The sequence below is a fragment of the Callithrix jacchus genome, chromosome 2 (assembly GCF_049354715.1).
Source record: "Callithrix jacchus isolate 240 chromosome 2, calJac240_pri, whole genome shotgun sequence".
In the NCBI taxonomy this organism is placed as follows: Eukaryota; Metazoa; Chordata; class Mammalia; order Primates; family Cebidae; genus Callithrix; species Callithrix jacchus.
The window spans coordinates 126,391,588-126,412,617 of NC_133503.1; the positions used below are offsets into that span (position 1 = coordinate 126,391,588).

The 21,030-nt window shown below is 33.9% G+C and overlaps 1 long non-coding RNA gene across 3 annotated transcripts in view; it reads right to left on the bottom strand.

Annotated features, from left to right (window-relative positions):
* Positions 1 to 1,745: 1,745 nt before the first annotated feature.
* Positions 1,746 to 21,030, bottom strand: part of LOC144581431 (uncharacterized) — a 79,031-nt gene continuing 59,746 nt past the window's right edge. The window contains exons 3-4 of one of the 3 annotated variants that reach the window (XR_013532256.1): positions 6,522 to 6,638; positions 1,746 to 4,223 (exon numbers count right to left, since the gene is read on the bottom strand). This is a non-coding gene — a long non-coding RNA (uncharacterized LOC144581431). Of the gene's footprint in view, positions 4,224 to 6,521; positions 6,639 to 18,753; positions 18,985 to 21,030 lie in introns of those variants that run through there. The other 2 variants (XR_013532254.1, XR_013532255.1) reach the window with 2 other exon arrangements.

A 21,030-nucleotide genomic window follows, 5' to 3' on the forward strand; every position in this document is an offset into this window, starting at 1 on the left:
TTCAATTCATTGATCCTACCATATTCTCATTCTCCTGCAACCCCATCTTTGCCTCAGTCCCCTTCTTATCTGGCTTAGATTCCATGAGAACTATTATAATTATTTCTGCATAGACCCTCCCACTTTTCCTTTATCTGTTCCATTAAATTTGCTGAGGAAAATCCCAACCAATCTAAATTCATATTTCACATCTGCTTTAAGAAATAGATACAAGCAGCTGGGCAGGGTGGCTTGTGCCTGTAATCCCAGCACTTTGGGAGGCCAACGTGGGCAGATTACCTGAGGTCAGGATTTCAAGACCAGCCTGGCCAACATGGTGAAACCAGGTCTTTGCTAAAAATACAAAAAATAGCTGGGTATGGTGGTGGGCGTCTTAATCCCAGCTACTCAGGAAGCTGAGGCAGGAGAATTGTTTGAACCCAGGAGGCAGAAATTGCGGTGAGCCAAGATCGCGCCACTGTACTCCAGTCTGGGCAACAGAGTAAGACTCCATCTCAAGATCAAAAACAAAAGAAAAATATCATACAGCCATGCTCAAAGTCAACTTATGGTGACAGAGCATTAATAGGTCTTTAGTGATGACAGTCAATCCTACAACCTCCTCTCCTAGGTTAGTATTTTATTCCTTTCTCTCTTTCTTCACATCAACCATCTTCTACCACATTCTCTTCTGGTTATCTTAATTACTATTTTGCTGATAAAATAGAAGTGAGTACAAGAGATATCCTTTATCTTCTCACTGTCAAATTAAGTCCTTTTCATGTAATGCCCTCTGACTCTTTCCTCAACAATAAGTTTTGTCAAAGTAGTTTGTTCTGTTTTGCCTTTCTACATTGTTTCCTACTGTGCTCCCAGCACCCAGAATAATGACAAGTAAATAGTAGCTCATGCATACTTGTGGAATGAATTCAGTCTAATTTCTGATGCCCTCTACTATATGCCTTTTACTACTATGGCACTGTCTTTCATGATTTAATAGTTTGTTCATTACCTTGTGTGTGTTTTTTTTTAATACGTAGAACAGTACCACACATAGTGCTTCTTCCCTAAATTTACAGATGTAAGTGTGTTTGAAAGTTAGGATATTTAATCTGAGTTACTTCAGTAAAATCAACTAAAGGCAAATGTAATTATGCCTGCCCCTCTTATTAAGGTATTTTCTAATCATAGCTTAAGAAATTTACAAAACATTAATTCCATCTTCAATTAATGAGAAAACTCAAACCACAGCTTTCTCTTAGGATTCTAACATATTCAAGTTTAAAAATTACATGTTTGCTTATAATTGGTATTTATAGGAAAGCACTGTTTTTATCCAAGAGCTATATTATTTCATTTTTTATTTCTATAGACTTTGAAGTCTTTGTAGCAATGGACAAACACCATATTGAATAAATTCCTTTTCAACCTGCATATGTTCCTAAGGGGTTTGCTTCCCCTTTATGGGATCTTCTTATTTTAATGTAAACTCTGTTTTTTTCAGATTGAAGAATCACAAATGGAAGCTCAAAATACTTATCCAAATTTCTGATTTCAAACATGGATTCACAACTCCAGCCTTAAAGACAGTGTATAAACTTTTGTCTGTTTGTGAACATCATAATGCAGATATAGAGTTCTGGTGTTGGTTTCTTATTGTAAACTTTCTCATTTCTACAGTTCAAAGTTTTTGACTCTGATTGTATTCTGTATTAAGTTCACTGATGAAATTAGCAGAAAGAGAAAAATCTCCGAGTCTCTACATGTATCAACATAAATTGTTCCACAGATTTTACTCAGTAACAATTTCCAATTTCTAGTTTTTCTCATTCATTCACAACCTATAATGTTACAGACAATTGACATCATGTTACTTCAGCCATAAAACTAAGACCAAAGACACACATTTTAAAGACACATATTAAACTGTGATGGGCTTGATTTAATTTATATGCATATGTGAAAGCAACCTGTATTTTGATGACAGATAATTCCTAAAAAACAGGTCAAAAAGTGTTACTCATAAAATGGTTCATTTCTGCAATAGCAATATTGTATTTGAAAGTTTTGAATCTTAGCAAAGCATTGGTATAAATCACAGACATAATTGACAATAGGTGATTTTAAAAAGAGAGATATACCCTAGTCCTGCTGGCTAAAGGAACATAGAGCATTTCCTCTTCTATAGTGTTGTCAGTCACATATTTGAGGGGCACTGAAATATGGTTTCATCTGACTGTTTTTTCCTACATTACAAATTCATGTGTCCTTTCTATGCTGCTCTAACTTTTTATATGCTAAGATTTTATTCATTCTTAAAAATTCAGGCCAATATTGCTATTTTGTTAAAACCCTTTAAAAGTCACTTCCCAAAAGAAAAATAAAAAGTAATAATGGTCTCTTCTGTAGTTTAACTGAACACCTGTAGAGGAGGGTTCATCCTACTCCATCTCTCTCTTTTTTACTTCTGTTAAAATTTGTCATATGTCTATTGCTGCCTCCAGGATAGAAAGTGCATCTCTTCATCTTTGTTCAGGGCATAGCATGGTACACAAGACACGTAATAGGTTCTCGCCAGGGTGTTCTAAGTTGAATCAAGTTAAGTTCAAGTAAATTTTAAAATCTATGAAATTTAAATGTTGACTTTAATAGAGGCATCTCAGGTCTAATTCTGACTTCTTTGCATATATATTATTATCAGAAGAAATTCTTAAAATGACCATTCTGAGATTTTTGACTATGTCTTTTTAATTTTACATGAAACACATATACATTGTAGATAAAAATTAGAAATGCAAATGAACCAAAAGAGAAATAATAGAACCATCTAAAATTCTACCACCCAAGGGTAACTACTATTGACATTAAGTATATCTTTCCAGATATAGTTCCCAAGGTATATTACTCATGTGTTCTCAATGGAGAGAACAAGAGCAATGACACTAGGTCAAGGTAGCTAAAGGCGAATTGTGGTCAGTTAGTCTAGAACTGTTATCTACTTAGCACTATAGGAGGAGGATCTTAAAAAATTAATCTTTATTTTACCTTGTCTTCTATCAGTTTTCCATTGATCATATATAGCAGTGAAAACACTCAGCATAAGATTCTAATTTACTTTTATATTATTTTTACTCTTCTAAAAAATCCAATTAGAGATATAGAATAATTTAGCTAAATGTTTTAAAATTTAAGTTATATAGTTAATTTAGTTATATCAATATCATCAAATGATATCAATTATGCTTTTCATTTTTATAATTAGTTTTTTATTTTGTTTAAAAATTTTAATAGAATTATACATAATAGAATTAAAACTTGAGAAATTCATTTATGCAATGTTATCTATGATTTTTAACTATTTTACATTTTTCAGGTAGTATATAAAATTTACCTACAATTTTATATCTTGTCAGGTTTCTAGGGTAAAAATTACCTTATAGTTAATCAGGTTAAATGATATGTATTTTAGTAAAGTAACTAATTTCTCCATTGATAAGCTATGGTATAGCCAAGTGTGGATTTTTAAGGTATATGCTCTTAGAATATAGAGAAATTATTGGCATCCAACTACAATCTGTAGTATGGAAGCCTTAGATTGTTTCTAATTACTTGACCATTTCACATAACTTTCCTTTGATAAATATAAGAAACAGTCTTAATCTTTCACTGATATTGTGCCATATAGGCCTGTAGCCTGTTTCTAGTCCAAAGCTTTTATTGGCCAACTCACAGATGTCCTCCTAACAAGCACCATTTTTCTAAAACAAGAGTATTTGGGTTGGAATAGATTTTCAGAGTTCTATCTGACGTCATTGTTACGTATCAATAAATTACTAAAGAGAAAAGAGGCAATCCAGGTTGTATAGAGTTAAGAAAGAAATTCATGTTATTAAAAATGTACACAGTAGGATTCCATCAGGATTCAAAAGGGTTTATTTACAGAAAGAATAATTACAACTTGAGGAACCACGGCTAAACTCTTAGCACTCCAAAAGGCTAAGGGCTGAGAGAACCGTGAAGAAGCCTGAATGGATGTCAGAAAACCCGGTTGTCTTGAAAGAAGCAGTGAACTGTAGTCAAAAGACACAGTAACCTAAATGGACTCCTCAAGACTGAGGAATTGAATATTCACTTCAATTTCTGTGTTCCTTCTAATCTCCTTCTGGGCAAACCTAAGTTATACCTGAAGCCTTGCAAACCCATTGGTGTAATTCATTTATCGTGGAGAAGATTGAAGACTTGATCTGAAGAGGAAACAGAAAATAAGCAGAACAGTTGGTGGACATAAGATTTAAAAAAAAAAAAAAAACACATGAAACTAAAGAGCAAATTAATGTCAAACGAAAAAATGTTTTATTTTATTGTACAAGAGCTGAGAATATACTTAACAAATAAGTCAGAAATTGACAGAGATTAAAGAATATACAGGCCGGGCGTGGTGGCTCAAGCCTGTAATACCAGCACTTTGGGAGGCTGAGGCTGGTGGATCACGAGGTCAAAAGATCGAGACCATCCTGGTCAACATGGTGAAACCCCGTGTCTACTAAAAATACAAAAAATTAGCTGGGCATGGTGGCACGTGCCTGTAATTTCAGCTACTCAGGAGGCTGAGGCAGGAGAATTGCCTGAAGCCAGGGGGTGGAGTTTGTGGTGAGCCGAGATGGCGCCATTGCACTCCAGCCTGGGTAACAAGAGCGAAACTCTGTCTCAAGAAGAAAAAAAAAGAATATACGGAGAAAGAATAGCTGAGGAAACAAAGATCCAGAGTCAGGGCTGCCATATCAGTGACAAATTTGACACCAAAATGACCAGGGAAATAGGAAATATGCATAATCATGTCAGCCTCTGACAAATTTCACAGAGATAACTCCCACTGCACTTCCTGTAGGCCCTGGCTGGCTCTTCCCAAATTCATTATTATGTTATTTATAAAAACAGGTTGTCTCTCCTACCAAACATTAAATTTCTTTGCAGTGAACCCTATGTATTTAATTCCAAACATATATTGAATAACCACTATATACATGGCACTGATATGGGACACAAAAATAAATAGAATAAGTTTCTGATCTCTGATAGTTAAAAACATGCTGGAGAAAGACAGTATGTGAAACTCATGTAATTTACATTACTCTAGATAAGCACTGTATGATAAGAAGAAAATCTTTAGGAGAATAGAAAAGGGAATAATGAATTTTGAGGAAGAAGACGAAAAATGTTTTATAGAGTACGTGCTGAGATGTACCTTTACAAACAGTTATGTTTTCAACTGGTAGTGAACAGGACAGGCACATTTTAGTCACAGGAAATAGCAAAAAAGAAGCAACGTCAAGGAAATATGAGCATAATAGTGTACAAATGGTGAGATAGTTCAATGCAAAGAACATGGAGTACATATGTAGACGTGGTATGGACCTTTCATTGCTTAGTTAATATCTGTTCTTGCTCACATCCTTATTAATTGGATTCCAAATTTATTTGCAGGGGAAATACTCCCAAGTTAATATTTCTTAGCTGCCACTTTGCAGTAGTGGTGGTTATGTGATATAGTTTGAATATTTGTCCCCTCAAATCTCATGTTGAAATTTGACCCCCAATGTTGGGGTTGAGGTCTGGTGGGAGGTGGTTGTGTCATGGGAACAGATCCTTCATGAATGGCTTGATGCTGTCCTTGAAGTAACTTGTAAGTTCTTGTTCTATTAGTTCCCACGAAAACTGATTGTTAAAAAGAGCCTGAACCTCACTCCCCTTTCTCTCTCTCTCATCTGCTCCTTTATACCCATGTGATTTCTGCATACACCAGCTCCCCTTCTCTTCTGCTACAAGTGGAAGAAGCTTCAGGCCCTCACCAGATGCTGGTGTCGTGATTCTTGTACAGTCTGAAAAACTATGAGCCAAATAAACCTCTTTTCTTCATAAGTTACCCAGCCTTAGGTATTCATTTATAGCAACACAAATAGACTAAGACACCATGTGATTATGTTCTGGCCAAATTTATTGAGTAGGCTCTAGGTAAAAGCTCTTTAAAAGGAGGCTGACATCTGGCAGGCAATTTTTGTCCTTTGCCATTTCCCTTCCTCCTTCCTCGAATATAGTTGTGAAGAGTGTAGCTTCAGCTGCTCTCTTGTAACTAAGAGACAATAACTATATCCTTAAAAAGACTAAGTGTAAGAATAGAAGGATCCTGAGTCCTGATGATACCATGGGCATGCTGTACCACTGATGGAGGGCCTATTCCCAGACTTCACAGCATGCTTTTATATATTCTTCTGAAAAACTATTCCTGTCTTGTTAAGCTAATGGCTTGTGGGACTTTGTTCTCAGAGCTGACTGTAATTTTTTTTCTTGAGGTCATAACAATTTTTTATTTAAAAATAATCTCAAGCCAGTCACGGTGGCTCATGACTGTAATCCCAGGACTTTAAGAGGTCAAAGCAGGTGGATTTCTTCAGCCCGAGAGGTCAAGACCAGTCTGGGTAACATGGCAAAACCCCATCTCTATGAAAAATAAAGAAAAATTAGCTGGGAGTAGTGGTACCCACCTGTAGTCACAGCTATCAGGAGACTGCGGTGGGAGGATCACTTGAGCCCAGGAGGCAGAGGCTGCAGTGAGCTGAGATAATGCCACTACACTCCAGCCTGGATGTCATATTGAGACCCTGTCTCAAAAAGAAAAAAAAATCTGAAGTTGTTACCACAACAGAATGGCAGAATTGAAATCCCATTATAGCTGTGATTACTTAATTTTTAAAATTTATTATTCATATAATTTTTAATTGACAAATCATAATTATATACATTTGAGGGTACAATATGATGTTTTGATATATGTATATACATTGTAGAATTATTAAATCAAGCTAATTAACATGTCTCACCTCTCTTACCTATCATTTTTTATGATGAAACATTTCAAAATACTCTTATTTTGAAACATACAAACATTACTATTGACTATAGTCACCCTGCTGTGCAATAAATCTTAAAACCAATTCTTCCTGTCTGTGGTAACCATCATTGTACTCCCTACTTCTGTGAGTTCAACTTTATTAGATTTCACATGTAAGTGAGATCATACAGTATTTGTCTTTCTGTGCCTGTCTTACTTCACTTTGAATAATTTCTTTCATATTCATCCATGTTCAGGATTTCCCCCTTTTTCAAAATTAAACAGCATTTTATTATGCATATATACCACATTTTTTCTATCCATTCATCCACTGATACACACTTGAGTTGTTAGCATCTCTTGGCCATCGTGAATAAGACTGTAATAAACATGGAAGTTCAGTTATCTCCTCAATTTTTGGTTTCAGTTATTTGGGATATATACCCAGAAGTGAGACTACTAAATAATATGGTTCTATTTTTAGTTTTTATAGAAATCTCCATACATTTTTTCATAATAACTATACTAACTTACATTTCCACTAACTATGCATAGGGCTCCCTTTTCTCCACACCCTTGCCAACAGTTGCTATGATTCATCATTTTTCCAATAGCTATTCTAACAGATGTGAGGAGTCAACTCTTTTTGGTTTTAATTTACATTTCCATAAATAATGACCATTTTTCTAAATGTATTTATTGGTTATTTGTGTGTCTTATTATGAGAAGTGTCTATTTAGGTACCTTGTTCATTAGTTGATGGAGTTATTTAGTTTCTTACTGCTCAGTTGTTTCAAATTCCTTATGTGTTTTGGATATTAGCCTCTTATCAGATGTATTATTTTCAAATATTTTTTCCCAATCCGTGAATTATCACCTCATTCTATTAATTGTTTCCTTTGCTGCAAAGTTTTTGGTTTGATGCAATTCCATTTGTTTGTTTTTGCTTTTGTTGCCTGTGATTTTGGGATTATAACCAAAAAATCTTTGACCAGGCCAATCTTGTCTGGAGCATTTCCCCTGTGTTTTCTTCTAGTAGTTTCATAGTTTCAGGGTATATATTTTTAATTCATTTTGAGTTAATATGGTAAGAAGTAAGTGTCTAGTTACATTCTTCTGCTTTTGGATATCCAGCTTTCCCAAAAGCATTTATTGAAGAAACTGTCCTTTCTCCAAAGATATCAAAAACACTTCTATAAATATACTTAGATAATAATACCTTTTGGAAATCAATTTACTATAATTCTATGAGTTTATGTCTTATATCTCAATCCTGTTTCACTGATCAGTAAGTTGGCTATTATGCTAGTACTGTTCATGCTGTTCGATTGCAATTAGTTTATAATATGTTTTTAAATGAGGGAGTGTCATGCCTTCAGTTTTATTCCAAACAATTCATTTGATTGTTTATTCATGATCTTTTTTTGGATATAGACATTTATCAATAGAATTTCTCTCTTAAGAATATTTTATACATACCATAATTTTTGGTATGTTGTGTTTCCATTTTCATTTGTCTCAATATAATTTTTATTTCTTTTTCATGTATTCTGTGACCCATTGGTTACTTAGGAACATGTGGTTTAATTTCCAGATGTTTTTATATGTTCCTAGATTTCTCCTTTTATTTATTTCTGGTTTCATGTCATTATTATCTAAAATGATAGCTGATATAATTTTAATTCTTATAAATTTGTTAACATTTTTTGTAACCTAACACATAGTATGCCCTATAAAATGTTCCCTATGACCTTGAAAAGAATGTGTATTCTGCTGCTATTGTATGGAATGTCTTGTGTATGTCTATTAGGTCAGTTTGGTCTAAAGTATTATTCAAGTTCAATGCTTCCTTACTGGTTTTCTGTCTAGATGATCTGTTTGTTGTTGAAAGTGGAGTCCTGAAGTCCCCTGCTACTATGGTGTTGCAGTCTATCCCTCCATTCAGATCACTTAATAATTGCTTTATGTATATAGGTGCTCCAGTGTGGGTGCATATATGAGGGTATTTAAAAAGTTCATAGAAAATGCATATTATGAAAAAACTGCATGAGTTTCAAAGGTTTTTTTTTTTTTGTCATTTTTACTTTTTACCACACTCCACAAAGAGGTTTCTGAGCTTTTTTTACACCAAAGTAAATTCATACTAATTTGTTATAACATGTCTGAACAGGATGTAGTTTGATGCACTAAGATATGATAGCCTGGCACAGTGGCTCTTGCCTGTGATCCTGGCACTTTGGGAGGCCAAAATGGGCAGATCATGAGGTCAGGATTTGGAGACCATCCTGGCCAATATGGTGAAACCCTGTCTCTACTAAAAATACAAAAATTAGCTAGGCATGGTAGTTTGCACCTGTAGTCCTAGCTACTCAGGAGGCAGAGACCAAAGAATCGGTTGAACCCAGAAGGCAGAGGTTGCAGTGAGCCAAGATCATGCCACTGCACTCCAGACTGAGTGACAGAGTGAGACTTAACCTCAAACAAAAAGGGAGGTGAGTAATACAGTATTCTGGATATGATTCTGGAAGAGAAAAACGACATTAGGTGAAAACTAGAAAAATCTGAACAAACTATGGGCTTCAGTTAATGATAGTGCATTGTTATCGGCTCATTGGCTATGAAAAATGTTCCATACTAATGTAAGATGTTATTAATAGAAGACACTGAATGTGAGGTGTATGAGAATTCTATGTACTATATTCTCAAATTTTCTGTAAATCTAAGACTCTTCTAAAATTTAAATGACATTTAAAAGAAATTTAAAAATAGAAAAATAATGACAAAGAAAGCTTCACCAGAGTCCTTCTCCACTATGACAATGCTCCTGCTCATTCTTCTCTTTAAACAAGGACAATTTTGCAAGAGTTTCCATGGGAAATAATCAGGCATTTTTCCCACAGTCTTGATTTCACAACTTCTGACTTGTGTTTGTTCCCTAATCTCAAATAATATTTAAAGGGCACCAATTTTTCTTCAGTTAATAATGTAAAAAAAGACTACATTAACTAGGTTAAATTTCCAGGACCCTCAGTTCTGCAGGGATGAATTAAATGGCTGGTATCATTGCTTACAAAAGTATTTTGAAGTTGATGAAGTTTATGTTGAGAAATTTTGATTATATGTTGTATTTTTATATTTGATTCTCATATTTCCATGAACTTTTTGAAGTCCCCTCATTTTTACTATTATTATATCTTTTTGGTGATTAACCCTTTTTTGATTATGTAATGACCTTCTTTGTCTCTTTTCATAGTATATGGCTTAAAGACTGATATAGGCATTGTATTTTCTCTGATATAGACATAGCTTCCCCTGTTTTCTTTCAATTTCTATTTGCATGGGATATTTTTTACTATACTTCCATTTTCAGTCTATCTGTGTCCCTACATGTAAAATGAGTTTTTGTAAGCTACATATGATTGTATCATGTTTTGTTGTCCATTCAGATATTCTATGCCTTTTTAATGGAGAATATAATCATTTACGCCAAGGTAATTATTGATAGGTAAGGACTTGCTACTGCCATGTTGTAATTTATTTTTTCATTGTTTTGTAGGTCCTTTCCACTCGTCTTGTGGTTTTCCCTTTTAGTCTGTTGGTTCTATTTGGTGGAGAGCTTTGAATCCATTCTTTTTATGTTTAGTGCAACTACTATGTTTTTGCTTTGTGGTCATTATGAGGCTTACATAAAATATCTTATTCTTAATAATGGGCTAGTTAAGCTGATGACAATGTGACTTTAATCATGTACAAAACCTCTGCACTTTCATTCTCTATCTCCCATCTTTTATAATTTTCATGTCAAATTCTACATTTGCCTTTCTTTTGAACTTGTATCCCTTACAATGTATTGTAAATGTTTTTATTTTTAATAGTTTGTCTTTAAATCCTTGTATGGATAAAATTGCTTTCTAACACTCTTAAATACTGGATAATTCTATGACTGTGTATTACTTACACCAAACATAAAAAATTGGTTTTTTACTTTCCTTTTCTGTTATTCATTAGCAGTCTTTTACTTTATCTTAAAGACCTTTCTTTAACAATACTTATAAAGCTAGCCCTAGTGGTGACAAACTCACTTAGCTTTTGTTTGTCTGGGAAAGTTTTTACTTATCTTTCACTTCTGAATGACAGCATTGACAGGTAAAATATTTTTGGTTGGCATTATTTTTGTTTTTTACTTTAGTACTTTGAATATATAATCTCCCTAGCCTCTGGCTTGCAGGAATTCTGCTGAGAAATATACTGAAATTATATTGGGACACCCTTGAATGTGACTTTTAAAAAAATTTCTTGTTGCTTTTAGTATTCTTTTGTCTGTGATTTTTGAATTATTTGATTATGCTGCATCTTGATGAACCCTGTTTGTGGTTGAATTGGGAACCTCTGAGCTTCTTGTACATGGATATTGTCATCTTTCCCCAGATTTGGAAAAATTTTCAGCCATTTTTTCCCTAACCATACATGCTAGTCCTTTTCCTCTCTCTTCTCTTTCAAAACTTACTGTTATGCAAAAGTTATTTCACTTCGTGGTGTCTCATAATTTCTGTAGGACTTCTTTCTTTTTCATTTTGCTTTATTTTTGCTCATGTAATTAGATAATTTCAAATGTTCTATTTTCAGACTCATTGATTCTATTTAATCAACTCTGCTGTTAAAGCTTTCTATTGAGTTTTTCAAATCAGTTATTATAGTCTTTATCATTATAAGTTCTACTGATTATTTTTTAGTTAGACTTTTCATTTTGTTCATAAATTGTTTATGTAATTTTCTCTCTGCATTTTCTTGGCTTTCTCTAAAACTCTTAAGACTTATTCAGAATTAATTTTTCAGCCATTTCCTAGATCTCCATTTATTCTGATTCTATTATTAGAGCTACATTATTGGAGCTCCTTTGGTGGTATTATATTTCCCTGAATTGTAATAATCATGGAAACTTACATTGATACCTGTGCACTTGGTAAGACAGGTAACTTTTCTAATCTTTTCAGGTATTTTTTGGTGGTGATAGCCCTTTATTATTTTGTCTAGCCTGTGAGTGCAGATGTTCCAGCTTGTAGCAGCTATAGATAGGCAAAATGAAGTGTCTTGGGTTGCTGTTCAACCACACAGATGGGCAGAGAAAAGGCTATGTAGCACAGGTATGCATGAACTTGAGTTTCTTTCCCAGCCTGGCATATGCTTAAGCAGAGCACCAAATTTTGGTGAAGTCACCACTCAGCAACCCAGGTTGGGCAGGACAAGACACTCTTTCCACTGGCAATAACTGACCTGCAATTGCCTTTAGGCATGGAGACTATCTAACAACAAAAAAAACACAGGGCTTAGTTGGATCACCTCTTGCCTGCAGTGGCTGGTCAGGGCCAGATGTTCTATCCACGGGTAATATTTGAGCTGCAGTTGCTTCTTAACTAGGAAAACTATTGAAAGCACCCAGGACTTCCCCAATGTGTGTGGGGAAGCTGGCTAGAGATTTGGGCTTGGAAGACCTATGGACTGTATTTCCTGCAGCATGGCACTGTTGGCTAGTCTCTCTGGTGTGGTGCTTCTATTGGCCAGAACAAAGAGCAATCACCGAGACTTACATGTTAGTTAATATGAGCTCCAGCCCCATTCTTTGTTTCTAACTGACCTCAAGTAATGTAGCCCTGCCAGTACTATCAGTGTTTCCCATGGGACAAGATGGAAATGATACTCCAATAGAGTCTCAGAATAGTAGAGAAACTGAATGTCTACCTCCAACTCACCTTTTTCACCACAGAAATCATAGATCTACAGGAATTCTTCATGTGTGGTGCTGTGCCAGCTTTGGGAGGAGCAGCATGGTCAAAGAACTGTTCTTACCATTAAATTATAGCTTTTTTTGGTTATGTGGTCCAAAGGTGTCCCAGCCTTATTCCCATGTTCTGTGATATTCATGATAGTATTTTTGCTTGTGGATAGTTACTAGTTTAATTTCCACTTGGCAGGGGAAAGAGTGAAGCCTAACAGCTCCTATTCTGCCATCTTGCTCTGAATGCAGTTCTTAACTGATACCTGTAGAGATCAGATTAAAATACATCATTTACGTTGAGTTCATATAATGCCTAACTCAGTTTCTTCAATATTGTTTATTCTCATATTTCCAATGGTATTTATCAAGTGTATGAATTATCAAGTGTATTAATTCACTAATGATGGACTCTTCCAAAAAGTCTGAATGGCTTTGGTATGAAAATCATAAAGAAAATTATTCTCTGATATCCAAAAAAAGTTGTAGTGGGTAAAAAATGAACAGGCTTAAGGTAGATTAAATTCACTTCTCAGGAACATTTTAAAGTGAAACTAAGAATAGTTGAGTTACATTTTTTTAAGGTGACTGTTGGGAAAGGAAACTACTACATTCTAGATATTTATGTTACAGAAAAAGTAGCAGCTCAATAGACCACTGCTCTGATCTTGAATGACATTTCTTATGTTGATTTTATGCTATGTTATTAAGATAATGATTCATCTCATTTTTAAAGCCCTCTAACCTTCCGTTGTTATAACTTATTCCAATGTTTAACAGCTAACACTGTCAAGTACGTTTTCATTATATCTAACTCACATTCCTTGTACTGCTTTTAGAGGACACAGAGAAAAATACATACCTATTCTCTGAATAAAAATTCAAACAGAGGCCGAAGTTATATTAACTTTCTTAGAAAAAGAGCCAAAAATTATGGTGGGACATTCAGTTGATAGGCCTAAGAATTGCCCCAAAATACATTAAAGAGCATAGGAAATGCTTGGAAGAGGAGAAGCAATCACCTTAATGATGAACTGATCACAGTGTAATTCTACTCTCTTAATGACTTTCATTATTAAATTCTTCTTATGCAGAAAGTACTGTAACATACTAACATTATCCAATTAAGCATCTATTCACTTCCTAAAATGTATATATGAATTATTACACTAGAAAATTGGCAGATCTATACTAATTGAATATAACTCTATACTCTTGAAAACTTGAATGTGTAATATACTGGTTAGATATATCTCTTTATTATGTTTATATGCATATATGCATACATATAAATATATACTTGCAATAACATAAACTCAATGATTTATTCAGAAAAATACATATTAAATGCCCTCAAAATATGCTCAAATATGGAACCCTCTAGCAGGAAATATGCTTGGTATAAAAATAAAAACAGATATAAATTAATATTATCAGTGTAGTTGTCTCAATTTCATAAAACATCAAAATATATTGGAGAACTCAACAGACCATATCTATAAATGTAATAGGTTATGAAATGAGTTTTCTTTTTTTTTGAGACGGAGTTTCGCTCTTGTTACCCAGGCGGGAGTGCAATGGCGCGATCTCGGCTCACCACAACCTCCGCCTCCTGGGTTCAGGCAATTATCCCGCCTCAGCCTCCCGAGTAGCTGGGATTACAGGCATGCGCCACCAATGAAATGAGTTCTAATTCTGCTTATGAGTGGGAGGCGAATGTACTTTGCACAGAAAAAGTCATTCTACTGCATGATTATTTTTCAGTTAAGTGAAATATTTAAAGCATACAGGACACAGACTGGCATGAAGTGGTTACTAAAAATTATTAACTGCATTTTCTGTTAGCATACCATATATATCAAATTATAAGAAGCAAGTGATAATAAGATCTTAATCTTTCTTTAACATCTTTATCATTCTATTCCCTAATCAAAAGATTATTTGTTTATTTTTTTTTTATTCTAAGATCAAAGTGTTTTGGCCAGATCCTACAGCCATTCATTCTAGCTCCTCCCTGGCTAATTAGTATTGTCTCTACTCTGTCCCTCAATCCTGTCTCCTTGCTGCCTTCCTGAATGCCATACTAATTTCTGCTTCTTCACACGTCTCTAGTTCTCCACATTTACTTTGTTGTTTTCCCCCATCTAGGACCTGTTCATAGAATTTTACTTTTATTCTTGGCAAACACAGCTGGGATTTGGCAAGATCATCACAATGGGATGAACTTTTTATTAACTGTCACACTGCACAATTTTTTTATCCTAGATTCAATATTTTGCTTGTAATCACCACCATATAAATTTTTAATTTATCTTTAAATACATTCAAATGTTTGAGAAAGTAAATTAAATTGTTTACATATCATCAAACATGATTTTTAAAGTTTTCATAAATAGAAGAAAATGGATGAGATACTGAGCCATCCATTCACTCGTCAAATATTGATTGCGTACCAATTTGTATCAGTCACTATTCTAGCCACTGGCAAGTAAAATATCTGTGGAAATAAAACCAAGATCTTTGCTTGTGTAAACTTACATCTAATGGGAGGAGACAGATATTAAATAAGAAATACGAAAATGACTGGGTCATCTAGTAGTTTCCAAATGAGAAGTACTATGGAAAAAAAACCAGGAAAGTAGAATATAATAATGACCTTCTCAAAAAGAAAAAGCATATGGCTTTTTGAGAAATTTGAAGCAGTCAATGAGAGGTTTTTTTTTAAAAAAAAAATTGAAGATAGGACAAACAACTTCCTTGAGGAGTTGTAAATGGAGAGAGAATAAGATAACAACTGGGAAAAAAAATAAAGCAAACCCAGAAAAAAATCTGGGTTTGGCAAGCCATGAAATAACTGAAAATACAGACTATCCTCACTTGTCAATTGGAAACAGGGAGAGGAAATTATTTTTAGCAGTTGACAATGGGCTCTGAGACCCTATTGGGAACTAATCACATTTGAGTAAATGACTATTCAAGATTGCTTGGAGATAAAAAGTCTGAGGACCCAATCTTGATTTGCTCTTATCAACATCTGTCCATATGCCTGAAAATTTTAGTTGTTTTCCTCCTTTGTTATGCTATAAGAGGTTGCACAGGATAAATGAAGGAAATGGGTCTATGCACCACTACTCTGGTTTGCTGCCTTCAGGTAAAGGTAAAGAGGAGCTACACAGACATGAATATGTCCTTCAAAGTGGTGATTCAAACACTGAAAAGCCTAGAATGTGCGAGATAACTGGGAGACGAAAGTGACTCCTTTGACTATACTAAATAATTTGAACACAAGTTTGTCCAGCAGGAAAACGTGTGATGCTTGAATCACTGTGGTGACTAGGGTCATGACTCTAAAGGGAGGGTTCTCGGACTAATAGCTAGGTTTTAGCAGATTAGCAAAAAGGCATCTGTGACCTAAAGTTCAAGTGCAAAGAATATAAATATGTGTTGCTTCAAAATATTTTAATAAATTTTTCAATCATGGCTGAAGAACCATGGCCCACTGAAAGCATAATGAAGTACTAGATGAGCAATTACACATATTGTTAAAAAATCAATCAACAATGAATATTTTTGTAATTTGAGTGGAAATTCAAATTAAATTTAATGAATATCTTAATCTCTTTCTGGGAGCTAAAAGGAGGCTTACATCTGTTTAATTTTAAGAAGCCTACGTGGGGAAAAGAATAGAGACTAGACTGTTCTTAAAATATTCAGAAGTGGTATCAAAACAACTGCAGTGTGCTGTATTTGTTGCAATCAGACAGATTTGAAAACCAGTTCTGATTCTGCCACTTCACTGTAAGACATTGAATGAGTTATTTGGCGTCTTTGAGCATCAGTTTCATCTTATAATAGATGCTGATAGTAATAGCATTACATATTTATTGTGATAATTTAATGCAGATAAAATTAGTGTGGTTTGTTCTTAACCTTAAAATACAGATATTGATATTTTAATTTTATTGATGCTGTGTTGGCATTGGTAATGGTATAGTTACTGTTGTCAGTATCAGTATTCACGTTTGTAATGGTATGTCAGTATTAGTTACATTACTGTTCATATTGGTACTGATGTTGCACTAGTATTGGTGTATACATTGATATCACCATAAGGTATAGTCTGAGAGCAACTACTGGCATAATAGGAAAAGAAAAGAAAAATTTGGCCCAAATTTTGGTCAATTACAAGAGCTGGATCTACTAAGAAACAATATGAGAACAATTTATCTTCAATAACTTGTACATGGAAGACCTTTACAGTGAAAGAGAAATAAGAGTTCTCAAAGTGTGGCAATAAAATTATATCAGGTTCTTGCATGAATAAGCCACTACCTGCTGTGTCAGGATAGGAGTATTAGCTAAAAATTAGTCACTTATAAATACTGTTTAAAAGATCACAGTGTAGATTAAATGACAGACATGTCTACCATTAATACCCAGAATATGGTAGATAACTAAGATTACTTCCCCATCAAACCACTTCTGCCCATATAAATTCATGTACTTTTTCCCCGTATACTTCTAAAGAAAAGAAATCAACTGCAGCCCTTTCTTTTCTGACACTTTCACTTTTTGTGGAAATAAGATTTTATTCATCCTCTTAAAACTAAAAAGAAATCAATATATATGAACAAAGAATATGACAAATTCTGAAGTCAAGATAATTTTAGATAGTTCTTTTAATATAAGTGAATGGTCTTGTACAGTCAGAAGAAATGGCTACTACAAAAATACCACTTATTCTCCTTTCCTTTACTGGGATGCTGAGAAATAAGTATGTTAATTTTATACCACCTTAAAACAAATTTGAAATATGCAGCATAAAAATTGCAGCTGCTCAAAGATAATTTCTGATTTCTATAAAAACATGGACTTAATGTTTTATATTTTTAGAAATTAGGAAAACAAGCCCTTGGATTAAAAATTTAACGGATGTGCTAATTTCCTCCTAAAAGCTGAAAAAAGGATTATGGCTATGTAGTCCTGAGAAGAGAGCCCAAAAAGAAAACTGAAGTCATCTATTTGGCTAATATAGAGTAACTCACAATTTTAGCAGCAGTTCTGCATAATTGATGTAAAAATTCTGACTACCGAATTTCTCAAGACCCATACATTTCTGATTTCATCCTATCCTTTTTACCTTCATACCTTTAACAGTTTACAACTGTTCATATTTCTTGGCATTAGTTGTTTATACAATCTAGATTATAGGTTTGGGCAGCAACAATGTTATTATTCATCTTTTATTCTCTCAAGTGGTTAGAAAATATTGATATTAATATATATTTTTATGAACTAATTGTGCAGATGGACTACAAAAATAAGCTTGAATTGATCAATGTTTCCATTTATTATATTTTCAGCCCAAGTTCTAAAACTTCTATTTTAAATTTTTCATTTATTGTTGTAAAAAATTGAATACAAAGGTCTTTGTGTTTTCTTCAATTATGAACCAGAAAGAAATGGGTAACTTGTGGAATAAGTTTTATGGAAAATTTTAAAGGAAAATAGATCAATTGCTTAAAGGATAAGAAGGAAGTTTTTGTTTGTTTTGTTTTGTTTTAATAAGTAGCCTGGCTGGAATAATGTTTGGAAATTCAGTAAAGGTGGTAAGAAATAGGGGGTGCTGAGAATATATCTTGAAACAGGAGGTCATATCAAGGGAGATAACTGAATATGTGGAGTCGGCTGAAAATATCTGGACAAATAATCAATGTTCAATGATTGTTATCAACTGCCATTGTTTCTAAAAGTTTTGTCAGGATGTGAAGGTATGTGGAAATGTGAATAGCTACTATTGAAAAAGTATCTTATCCTTAGTTACCCTACTAGGTCGTAGAAGTGTGGTAGTAAGGGATAAAGAGATGTGTGAATCAGCATAAAATCCTGGGTTCATAAACTGTACTTTTACTGGCACTATAAGTAGATGAGTACTATTGAAATTCAGACACTAAAGTTTAGAATAGCTTTATTAGTAAGTCTCTTGCTCATAACATTTATAAGAAGTGTCATATGCAAGCTTATTTTTAAGAAAAACAATTACAGCATATTATTCATAATCATTTGTTGCCTCCCAGCCCCATCGCCCCTACAGACATACTTTCTTTCTTTCTCTCTCTCTCTCTCTCTCTCTCTCTCTCTCTGTCTGTCTCTTTGTCTCCCTCTCTCTCTGTCTTCCTCTCTCTCTCTTTGAGGGTAGAATTCTGAGATTAGATCCTTAAGAGACCGCATGATAATTATGTGCTTGGAATTTCCGAGAATTCAAGACAATATGCATCTTTTACTGCATCTGCCAGATTCTCATCCAGGTACTAATCAGTTTGGCTTGGTTTGGTAGATATAGCTAGAAAATAAAACAGAGAAATTATTTTAGACTTCCTACATGTTCATAAATCCATAAAATAAGGAATTTTATAGAGTTTGTAATGCATGCTAAATAAATGCTAACTTATCATTTGATCTGACACAAAATAGACCTGGAATTAGTGTCTTAATTTGACTTGCAGGTATCAGTAGATTTCACCATCCCTTGAACTCTATATTTCTCAGTGCTACCATAACCTAGGCTAGAGGGCAACTCTCCTCAGGTTAAGATATTAATAAAAGATGAAAAAAGTTTTGCTCTGCCTTTCTCATAGTGATATATTAATGCTTCTGATAGGCTGCACACTCAGATTTGTAAGATTTATTTTGAAACAACTTTATCAATGTATCAATTGTTCTTATCTTTTAAAATAAAAGATTCTGCCAGAATTCAACTTTTTTTCATCTATAAAAGAGATAAGTACTCTCTTTTGTTCGACTTTATAAATATAGACTTCATTCTTTAGAATAGTTTAGATGTACAGAAAATTGACCAGGTAATACAGAGTTCTCATATACTTGACCCTGATACACATACAATTTTCCTAGTTTAACACTTTGCATTAGTATGGTACATTTGTTTCAACTAATGAAGTAATATTGACCTGTTATTATTAACTGAAGTCCAAGGCTTAACTGGAGATTCACTTTCTTCGTTTGTACACCATTTGTACAGTTCTGTGGGTTTTGGCAAGTACATAATGTCATATACCTGTCATTAGACTGTTATACAAAATAGTTTTACTGCCCTAAAAGTGCCCTATGCTTCACCCCACCACCACCACCGTCCCCAGTCACCACTGACTTCACTGTCTCTACTTTTTATTCTATCCACAGTGTCATATAGTTGGAATTATACAGAATGTATTCTTTTCAGACAGACTTTTTTTTACTTAAATGCCATGTGCATTTAAAGCTCCTTCATGTCATTTCATTGGCTTGATAGCTCATTTCTTTTCATTGCAGAACAATATTGCATTGCATGGATATACCACAATTTGTTTATCCCTTCACTTATTGATGAAATGGTTACTTCCAGTTTTGTGAAATCATAAATACATCTGCTATCAATATGTGCTTGTAGGTGTTTCTGTAACTGTAAGTTTCAACCCAACTGAGTAAATACTTAGGAACATGAATGCTGGATCATATGGTAAGATCACATATAGCTTTGTAAGAAATTACCAAGCTGTCTTCCAAAGTGGCTGTACCATATTTTTTAAAATTTTTATTAGCAATGGATGAGAGAATCTGTTCTACATCCTAGTTAGTATTTGATAAACTCAGTTTATTTTTTGAATTTTAGCCATTTTAATAGGTGTATAGCATTATAGTGTTCTAATTTTCAGTTACCTTATGACATATAATGTTGAGCATCTTTTCATAGGCTTATTTGCCATTTGTACATCTTCTTTGGTGAAATGCCTCTTCAGATCTTCTGCCCAGTTTTAATTTTTTCTCATTATTGAACTTTAAGGGTTCTTTGCCTATTTTTGACACACCTCCTTTATCAGAAATGTGTTTTGCAAATATTATCTCCCAGCCTGTGGCTTGCCTTTTTATTTTCTTAACAGTGCTTTCCAAAGAGCAGAACTTTTTAATTTTGATGAAGTCAAACTTACCATGTTTTTTTCTTTCATGAATCATGCTTTTCTTGTTCAATCTGAAAATTCATTGCCTAACCTATGCTTACCTAAATGTTCTCCTTATGTTAGCGCCTAGAAGTTTTATAGCTCTGTGTTTTACCTTTAGTTCTATGACCCCTTTCAATTTTTGCAATGTGTCTGTGTCTAGAGTTATATTTTTGCATAGAGATGTCCAATTTTTCAGCACATTTGTTGAAAAGATTATCATTTCTCCACTGAACTGCCTTTATTCCTTTATCAAAGATCACTTCACTATATTTCTGAGTCTGTTGCTGGGCTCTCTGTTCTGCTCCATTGATCTATTTCTCTTTTTTTTTATCAGTATCACAATGTCTTCATACATAGTTAATCTTAAAGTTGTATAGTGTCAGTCCATGAAC